Genomic DNA, 11,130 nt, shown 5'->3' with positions numbered 1-11,130 from the left:
AGCTTTACAACTCGGCATTAGTTCATACCTTTTAGGAATAATCACAGAAGTATACAGGGATAACACTACTTTCCTAAAAATCGGAAATAGACTATCAGAGCCAATAAAAGTAACTAAAGGACTAAGACAAGGATGCAGTATGTCGCCCTTACTGTTTAATTTATATATTGAGGCAGCCCTCCAAAATTGGAAAAACCACTGCCAGGGAATGGAAATCTCCATAGGAAATGACGTATTGTTCTCCCTGAACTTTGCAGATGACCAAGTCGTCCTAGCTCAAGATTCTTTGGATCTAGAATTTATGATAAAGCGTCTATACAGAGAATAGGTAAAATGGGGGTTGAGTTTACCGAAAGTACAAGCTGATTATAGCCGCAAATGTTAAACATGGAACAAAAAATTTTGGTTTAGCAGTGTTGGCATGTTTTTATAATGTATATGGTGTATGCTTCAAATATAAAGTGATAAAGCTTTGGAAAAGTACATTTTGATTATATTATGTTTTGAATTCTGCAATTTTTGATTTATATAAATTAATAATGAGTAAATATTTATTTCTTTGGAGATTAATTGCAGTTAATTATTAGATTTTTTTTTGGCAATTGCATTCCACAACATGTGCAATTTTAGATTTACCATGTCTCTAATAACATCTTTATCAACGTCTGTTTTGCCTTGCAATTCTTAGAAGGCACAGATTAAAGCAGAAATCCGAATTTGGTTTCGAAAAATTAGTTTACGGATTTATTATCAGATGTCGTTATTTGCGTCCATGCTAGAGTTGCTTTTCAAGACAGGAAAGATTTATTTTCACGTTCAGAGCGTCTGTGAATAGCCGCCTCTGATGATCCCTTTTAGGGTGAAATACGTATAAGCGGATATACAGACGCACTATACATAAAACCAAATCTTAACTGTCTTTTTCCTTTTTATTTATTTTTTATAAAAAGGGACAAAAAACGAGAAAACCTTTCAAATTTGACGTAAATTTTGGACAAACGCTGAAGCCAACTGCCCCTAACAGTGACCTCCGCGAGAGTCAGTAAATTCTTTTAACTGTAACTATTAACTGCTACTATACACATTTCTATGACAAAGGACGAAAAACGAAGATATTACAAATTTGAAGAACAATTTTGAACAACACTGTAAGCTACTGCAACCGACAGCGACCTCAGCGAGAGTGTCGCAATTATCTTTCCGGCAAAACCTTCAGCGATCTAAGTGAGTATTTATTTGAAAAGCAATATCGAGCGGCTTAACGATCAAAGCATATGCGTCTGTAAAATATAAACAAACTCTAAAAATGTGTTTATATCAACTCGGCGACGCAAAAAGCAATTGAAAGAATTCGATTTTTTAACATATACGAGGGGATTTCAATATATAACAAGGAATTTACAAATGCTACAAGATGAACGTATCCCATATTGGTAATAATAGTACCAGGGATAAAACAAAGATATAACGGGGATGTCAAAAATGAAAACAGCAATCTTTTGATGGACATCAATTAAACACAATTTTTCAAAAAAAAAATTAAGATTTTTTAAATTTCAAAGAACTTAAATGTGCAGTGTTATTATAAAAAAGATTAACAATTTAGTAATAAGCAGAAATAAAATTTCATTAACCCACATGTACTTATACCGCGCTATAAGAAGTCGTCACTTCTGTCAGCACTCCCCGAGTGTCATTCGTCGTTTTTTTATCTAAATCATTACATTTTACTTCAAAGTTTTGGATGCAAATATTGTGGATGTCGGTTCCAAAGATATTGCTATCAGCGGCAACTGTTTGAATACTAATTTATTTAATTAAAGTACAACAAAAAATGAAATATAAGTACAGAGTTATAAAGTTGTAAAATCTTATCGATAGCGGTATAAACTAAGAACTTATCAAAATCCAATTATGCAATTATGTCAGCAGTTTTGGTATCAAATTCGTATTGATAAAAAAAAACAAAAAACTTTTCTGAACTTTCTGACCTTATAACGTCATTTGGAATTTCGCAACTGTCTTCTCTGTATCAAAAACTAAATGGCTTGCATAATTAAAAAGTAATTCTTAATACATTAAATGTATTTGTTTATAAAAAGATATTTTTGCGGAATCAACACAATATTTTACATGGTGCAAGAGGTTCGCAAGATTTATAATGTACTTCCACAGGCATTTAACCACATCCAAACACTTTTCAATCTAAGTCTGCACAACGAAATATCCCAAATAAATGAAAAAATTAGGTTACAATCCTTTCATAAAAAAGGAGATAATTAGATCTTGAACATAGTTCCATTAGGTTATGGCAATCAAATACTGGCAAACAGATTGGAAGTAAAACTCTAGTCGAAAAGTCTATCGATAATAATAGACCCCTGGTTCTTATTTTTGTTGACTTCCACAAAGCATTTGTCACAGTATAAAGCGCCAATATACGTTACAACAACTACAGCAAGTAACATAGTCGGTTTAAGGATAAACCATGGGAAAATACAAATGATGACAAATTTCGTCCCCAAATGAGGTAATATGTATGAAAGATATGTGAATTTGGGCCACGAAATAAGATTAACGCAAGACAACCAAACATGTAAGCAGCTCAGAAGAGTAAGTTGTGCTGCATTCGGAAAAATGAGAGATGTGTTTACAGCAAATATTCCAATCCATATAAAAGGAATGCTTTCAACCAGTGTGTTATACCAGTCTTTACATACGAAGCACAAAGCTTAACTCTCACAAAAACATGAACGAAAAAATTGAAAAGAACACAACGTAAAATGAAGACATCAGTGCTTGGAATAAGCTTAAGAAATAAACTAAGAAACGAGGAAGTTCTTAGAAGAATCGGCGTGGAAAACGTTATCGAAGTGATATAAGGTTGAATGCTCGAATAAATGAACTTTGATTAAATGAAAGGTTTATTAATTAATTCTTGCCCAAGTACTTTCGCTTTCTAGAACATCTTCAGGGTCATTTCGTCAATTTTGGTCTATCCAACAATCTTTGAGAATGTCATAGACATAAAATTGTACATTACACTACACTACACAAGGACAAACAGTTTAAAATTTTTTTTTAAAAGCGGCGAAGCTACATGTTGATTGCTATCGGGAGAGAGACGAGAGAAAACGTTATCGAGCGTATTACCAGGCAAAAATGGGAAAAAGAATTGCCACCAATTGTATAGCAGAGGCACAGAACAGAAATAGATAAACATATCTAGAGAAGGCTGATTGACGATGATGATTATGATCTCAACTGAGCCAAATATTTACACTGATATAGATAATATAAAACTGTTGCGAGCATAGTATAGATATGTACCAGGTCTACATAGGGAATACCTGTATAGAATACTGAATGTATAAGACTTTCAGTACACACAAGGACGACTGGTTAAAATGACTCTTGAATCAGAGGAGTAGAATTAAAATAGAAGGAGAACTCACAACATTTCACGAAATAACAAGCAGTTTAAGACAAGGATATATCCAATCTCTTGAGGGAATCATAAGGAGTGTTGTGAATTTATTAAAAGGTTCAATATTTATAACACTTACGGATTTAATTTATTTCTTTATTTATATTAACTTATCTTACAATAATTTATTATATCCGTACGTACAAATTCGCGAGCGCGGGTCTTGAGTATTAACTGGCCCTCCATATAAAAATGTTGTATTTATATACGAAATCCTGATATACTAGAACAGCATCGAAAGATCGAGAAGCTTGGCCGGCTCATTCACCATAATTTTGGTTCTAGACTTCCACCGAAATTTCTACAATAAAACAGAATAATTAGTCATAAAAGTTAGGCCAGTATATTTATCGTAACATTGCCCCCCTCTTAAAAGATTGTTCCTCCTGGAACCTTGTCGGGACTGGAACCGGAACTGTATGCTGGTATCGGCAACTGGACCCTCTTTTACAACTTCCAGTTGTATAAAAATGACAAGGGACGGTTTTCTCTCCGCACCAGTAACTATGCGGATTGCAACAGACTAACACCTGGACTTCGGTGTCTTTAAAGATCTCCTCCACCATATTTCGGATAACCCTCCAATCTAATTGGCGGCACTCCAACTTTGGCATGGCTAACTTTTGCACGTCGGACTCTAGTACGTGCCCTCTCAATTGAAGTAAGGCTTCCCATACATCTCGGTAGGTAGGTTGGTCACGGGCAGTGTCTTTTGTTACCAGGTAGAAAAGGTAACGTGATGCATCTTGGAGTTTCAAGGTTTTACCGGACGCTGGCACTTGGCATTGAAGTTCTGCAACTCGACCAAACTTCCTTCGAAAGACGGATGCCAACCCTGGTGCGTCTTTGATACTGGCCGGGATGGTAAGGGCCAGCGAGTAGTCATCGGGGAGCGCGAGTAGATCTTGCTTTTCTTCAGTGGTAACACCATGTCTCGCTTTACCGGTACCTCCATAGGCACCCATGAATTCCTCAAACGTGAGGTCAGACACATCTTGGACTTGGTTTACTTCCACTTCTTCATCTACGTCGTGGTCACCTTCGAAAGATGCCAACCGGTTATGGTGTACTATCATCGGCTTTCCCCTCGGAATCTTGCTTATTCGGTAGATGACATCGTTGATCTTCTCCATGATGAGGTATGGACCTTCCCAAAACTGCTGCAATTTGGGAGAACAACCTTTTCGCTTCTTGGGATTATACAGCCATACTTTGTCGTTCTTCTTAAAGCAACCCTTTTCGGCTTGTGTATCGTACCGTTTCTTCATTCGGTCGCTAGCGATCTGAAGGTGGGAACGGACCAACTCATGTACATCGTCCATTCTTCTTCGTAATTCGATCACATAATCTTCACCTGCTACATCTTCTCCAGGTCGACACCCAAACTCTAGATCACAAGGTAGTCGCATTTCGCGTCCGAATAGGACTTTCGCTGGTGTCTGGCCTGTTGATTCGTTAACAGCAGATCTGTAGGCCATTGTGAAGAACGGAAGGTATTGGTCCCAGTCTCGCTGATGATCGGACACCATCTTTGTCAAATATTTGCCAACTGTCCTATTCATCCGTTCTACCATACCATCAGATTGCGGATGATATGCTGTAGTTCTTGTTTTCTTCATGCCTAGTCTATCACATATTCCTTGGAATAGATCGCTTTCGAAGTTCCTGCCTTGGTCACTATGGATCTCCAAAGGCACTCCAAATCGGCTGATATATTCTTGGATCAACTTATCTGCAACGGTGGCGGCCTTCTGGTCTGGAAGTGCGTAAATCTCGACCCACTTACTGAAGTAATCCATTACTACCAGCATGTACTTGCCTCCATTTTCACTTTCTGGAAATGGCCCAGCGATGTCCAAAGCTATTCTTTCAAACGGGCTTCCAACATTATATTGTCTCATAGGAGCTCTCCTTTTTCGGTAAGGCCCGTTACTCGTGGCACAAGTAGTACATTTCTTACACCAGTCTTTTACATCGTCGGAACTGTTCATCCAATAAAACCGTTCCCGAATTCGCTGAAGGGTTTTCCTTACACCAAAATGCCCTCCCGATGGACTGTCGTGTAACTGACGAAGTACTTCGGCTATTCTGCTCTTTGGGATCACCAACTGTCTTCTCTTCTCTGAACCGTCATCATTTTCCAGGACTCGTTTAAGCAAGCCATCTTCGATGATAAATGAGTCCCACTGGGCCCAATACGTCTTAACTACTGAGCATAGGTTTGATATTTCCTGCCAAGGTGGTCGACGGTTTTCCTCTTTCCATTTTCGGATTTTCTGTATAACTGGATCTCTCTCTTGTTCTTCCCTTATCTTAGTAGGCGTCCAGTCGTCGTTGACAATCGTCGTTCTTAGCACTGCTGCTTCCTTGGATTCCGTTTTGTTGCAGTGGGAACACTCTGCGGGGCATGGCCTTCTGGAAAGAGAATCAGCATTTCTGTGGCTAACTCCGGCTCGGTGCTCAATCTTAAAATCGTATTCTTGGAGTCGTTCGATCCACCTGGCTATCTGACCCTCTGGATTCTTAAACTGCATCAACCACTTAAGGGCGGCATGGTCGGTTCGGATTAAAAACTTCCTTCCATAGAGGTATTGATAGAAGTGCTCTACTGATTTAACTACTGCTAGAAGTTCTCTTCTCGTGACGCAATAATTCCGCTCAGGTTTTGAAAGAACTTTACTAAAATATCCGAGGACTCGTTCCTGTCCTCCTTGAATCTGAGACAGCACTCCTCCAATTCCCACATTACTTGCATCCGTATCTAAGATGAACTCTCCTTCTGGCAGTGGATACCCCAAAATTGGTGCTGTTATTAAATGCTTTTTCAACGTTTCAAAGGCATTTTGGCAGTCTATATCCCAGCAATATTCTCTTGCTTCCTCTGTAAGTCGCGTTAATGGCTTAGCGATATCTGCAAACTTCTTAATAAACCTCCGGTAGTAAGTACATAGTCCAAGAAAACTTCTCACTTGATGTTTGTCAGTTGGTTTTGGCCATTCCTTAATGGAATCGATTTTTCCCTTATCCACGGCCACTCCTTCTTTACTGACTATATGACCCAGATAATTGACTTTACCTTGAAATAGCTGGCACTTCTTGGGGTTTAGCATCAATTGGGCAGCTTTAAGTCGATTAAAAACGTTTTCTAAATTCCTCAAATGATCTTCGAATGTCTCCCCCAAGACGATTATGTCATCTAAATAAACCAGGCATGTTTTCCAAGATAACCCTCTCAACACATTTTCCATAAGCCTCTCAAATGTCGCAGGAGCATTACAAAGTCCAAATGGCATAACGTTGAATTGCCACAATCCAGATCCTGTGGTGAAGGCTGTCTTTTCTTTATCGACTGGGTCCATTTCTACCTGCCAGTATCCAGACTTCAAATCTAAAGTAGAAAACAATTTACTTCCAGCCAATGTGTCCAATGTGTCATCGATCCGAGGCAGAGGATAACTATCTTTCTTGGTAACGTTGTTCAGCAAACGGTAATCCACACAGAACCTCGTCGTTCCGTCTTTCTTCTTAACCAGGACCACCGGAGAGACCCATGGACTCGTAGAAGGTTCTATCACCCCGTCTTTCTTCATTTCCTGAACAATCGTTTCAGCTTCCTCTCTCTTCGCCTGTGGTAATCGTCGAGCTGTTTGACGAATTGGCTTAGCATTACCAGTATCAATTTTATGCTTAACAACGGTAGTTCTTCCCGTCTTTCCTCCTTTCGGTACGAAAATATCACGATACTGCCGAAGAAATTCCCTTAATTTCCTTTTCTCCATCTGATTTAGAGACTGTCCTGCAACTGCAACCATTTGGTCGAATTTGTCGTTGGAATTATCAGATGTTGTCGCCTGACGAATTATGGATGTCACAGGTACACAAGTTCCTACTTTTGTCTCTTTCTTTATGGTCACTGGGTAGTCGTTGACATTGATAAGTCTCACAGGAATTTCTTTAGCCGAAGTCACCAATTCCTTTCCAATTATGATTCCACGGCCAACCTCATCGTCGTGGTTCCAAGGCTCCATCATAACAGGTCTCCCTTCGTCTACAATTCCCTGTAGTCGCGCTACTATGATCGTTTCGCTTCTCGCAGGCACGACTGTATCTTCTATAATGGCTGCTTGCACAGTGTTGTCATTATGTGGATGGAGAAATACCTCCTCGTTGCCAACTTTGATTACCTTATTCTTAAAATCCAATTGGAATCCATGCATATTCATTACGTCCATTCCTAATATAACATCCTCTTCGATGTCAGCAACTATAACAGTATGGACAAACTTTTCTGCTCCAATTCCCAATTGTACCTGGATTTCTCCATGAATGTTGGCATTTTCACCTGTAGCGGTCCGAAGTCGCAACCTCGTTGGTAACAGTTTCTTTCGGCTGTTTATAACTGTTGGACGTATAATGGTTCTGGTCGCTCCGGTATCCACCAACAACGTATGTCTTTTACCATTTATTTCTCCATCTACATATACACTATCTTCACGACATTTCAAAGAAGCTATTAGTATAAGAGGGTCTTTGGAAAAGTTCCGGGTCGAAGCTGCTCCCCTAAAGCCAACTCGTTCTGGTTTTCCTGATGGTGAGTTTCTTGATTTTATGGTCTTCGTTTTCTTGCATGTAATAATTTTCATCATATTAACGAGCTGGTCAAGTTTATCTTCATCTCCTTCCTCTTTTACAGTCCTAACTTTACTGTATCCTCCAGAGGCCTGCGTAGCTGACTCGTATTCGAGGGCGGCGGATAAGACATCGACCAGCGTCTTGTGACGAGCTAATCGTAGTGTTCTCTGCATTTCATGATCACGAAGACCATCAATAAACGTTTGAACGGCCAATTTTTCCATCATGTCTTCGGGAGCTGTTGGATAAGCATATCGTACTAATCTGGCAATATCTACCTCATATTCTTGAAGAGCCTCATCTTTCTTCTGTCTACGATTTTTAAGCTGTGACCGATATACATGCTCCAAATGTTCGTGGCCATATCGCATATTTAACCTCTTCTTCAGTTGTTCGAAATCATCGGTCTCCTCTACGGCTATGGTCTGAAGCACATCTAAGGCATCTCCTCGAAGGGCAATAGTCAGGTTTACAGCCTTTTCTTTTTCAGACCATCCATTTGCTCTTGCGGCTGATTCGAACTGTTTCATGTAGTTGTTCCATGATGATTTTCCGTCGAAAGTTGGGACTTTAACATGAATAGAACCTCCACTTCCTTCAAATTTCGGCCGTGTCTCCAACTTAAATTTCGTCTCGTCTTCTTTTATCTCCACTGTAATCGGATTGTTACCTCTCTCTGCTGTCCCTGTTTCCTCCATCTTCCTTTCCATCTCTTTCCATATCTTTTCTTCGAAGGCCAACATATCGGCAGCAACTTGGTTTTTTAACGAAGACACTCTATCGTCAAGAGCAGATATCTCTGAAGTGACTTTAGAGATGTTAGCAGAAACTTTGCTTTCCAGAGAAGAAATCTCGTTAGAAACTTTGCTTTCTAAAGAAGCGATGTCGCCGGATACTTTGTTCTCCAATGATGCGATGTCGCCGGAAACTTTGGCTACATCACCAGAAACTTTGGCTACATCACCAGAAACTTTGGCTACATCAGAAGAAACTTTCGAAATCGACGAGAGGACAGCATCATGCTTGTCTTCAAATATGTAAGTTTCTGGATCTAGTCCTTCTTCTAGCAAAGCGTTCTTTAGTCGTTGGACTAACTCAGCCTTTTTTCCGGTAGAAGCTAATTCTCTGTCTTCGAGATGTCTTCTTAAATTCGTCACTGTGAGCTCATAAATCGTAGCCATTTTCACAATTTATTTTACGTATTCACTTGTATTATTATTATAAGTCTAATTTATGTTCGATCTCACTCTGACACCATTTGTTGTGAATTTATTAAAAGGTTCAATATTTATAACACTTACGGATTTAATTTATTTCTTTATTTATATTAACTTATCTTACAATAATTTATTATATCCGTACGTACAAATTCGCGAGCGCGGGTCTTGAGTATTAACTGGCCCTCCATATAAAAATGTTGTATTTATATACGAAATCCTGATATACTAGAACAGCATCGAAAGATCGAGAAGCTTGGCCGGCTCATTCACCATAATTTTGGTTCTAGACTTCCACCGAAATTTCTACAATAAAACAGAATAATTAGTCATAAAAGTTAGGCCAGTATATTTATCGTAACAGGAGGTTACCACGGAACCCAGATGGAACTTTGTTTAACAGAACGATCTAAATACCTAACTTAGCTTGGAAGAGTTCTGTACAGCTCTGAAACGCCATGTCGGGCGGACAGGACTGAGAGTTTCCAGGGAAAAACGAAGTTCATGCTCATGTCGAGGAACCAACAGAAAGCACAAGATCAAATAGTCATCATAAACGAACGAAGATACGTAAGTAATAAGTTTTATATACCTGTGTGCAGTAGTGTCTGCAAACAATTGGACAACTGGACGTGGTCCGTCCAGTAGTGACAAGACATGTGTGGAAGAGAGACATGGACTATGAAGCAAGGATGAAAAAGCGCTCAGAAGGTAAGATAGAAAAATTCTCAAGAAATTTGTTAGGCTAAGGGGGTAGGATAATCTTTTGTTATTATTTAGTATAGACGTGTACTGTGATCTGTTGGATCGCAATAACCATTAGGTAACTTTAAAATTTTTGTTCTAAAAATTTCACAAACTAATATTTTCTTTTTGTTGCAGATAATCAACAATGTGGTTGAATTAGGGGGCGAAGGTAGGAGTGTGAATGTGGTGGAGATATATGAAATATGAATTTATAATACATTAGTCATAAAGTAGTATTTTTGTTCATGAAATACTTAATATACAACTAAAATATTTAAAGTAAACCCCACGTTGTAAGTGTAAAAACGCAATGCGTTTGATTGTAAATTAGGATCATTTGCAGGTTTTGGGTCAATACGTTGACTAAACCTTTGGTCTTTCGTGACTTAGGATTTAGTTGTGCAAGGCTGACCTGAGAACTTTCCGATGTCGAATATTAGGATTTTGTGGAATGGTAGAAAAAAGAAAATAACATCGACTAAAATGACAGTAATTACAACAATCTTTGTTTACTATAATTCTTAAATTATTTTCTTGTGGAATTCCTGTTATTAACTATATTTAATACGAATTAATTTTTATTAAAATTACGTTACGAAGTGAACATCGAAACTTCAAAATAGACGATCATTTATCAGACTATTATTCGTCCGTGGCCCTTAAGTAATCTAACTCATCATCAAAATTCCAGTTTTTGGACAGCTAAAGGGTTGGCTTATAGCAACTGTTTTCTGATGGTATGAATAAAAGTTAGAAGGAGTTGGTCTTAGCCGGGGTTAGAAGATATCCGGAGCGAAATAAGAAAAGGATATATAAGGATGTGTCCCTGGCAGCAGATTTTGAAGTCTCCTAGTCATGGAAGGCAGTACAAACAAAGATCTTAGTACTTTTATGAGGTAACCTATTATTAACTATTCTATATATTGTAGTTATTTATATGGGAGTACTTTCATTACGTTTATATTTCAGAAACTTTGTAAATAATACATCCAAGTCATTTTTAACTAGTCTTTGTTATCTATTTCTTCCAGAATTGGAATATCTATC

This window comes from Diabrotica undecimpunctata, chromosome 3 (assembly GCF_040954645.1).
Source record: "Diabrotica undecimpunctata isolate CICGRU chromosome 3, icDiaUnde3, whole genome shotgun sequence".
Classification (NCBI taxonomy): Eukaryota; Metazoa; Arthropoda; class Insecta; order Coleoptera; family Chrysomelidae; genus Diabrotica; species Diabrotica undecimpunctata.
The sequence above is the reverse complement of the archived record's forward strand: the minus strand, read 5'-3'. Positions refer to the sequence as shown.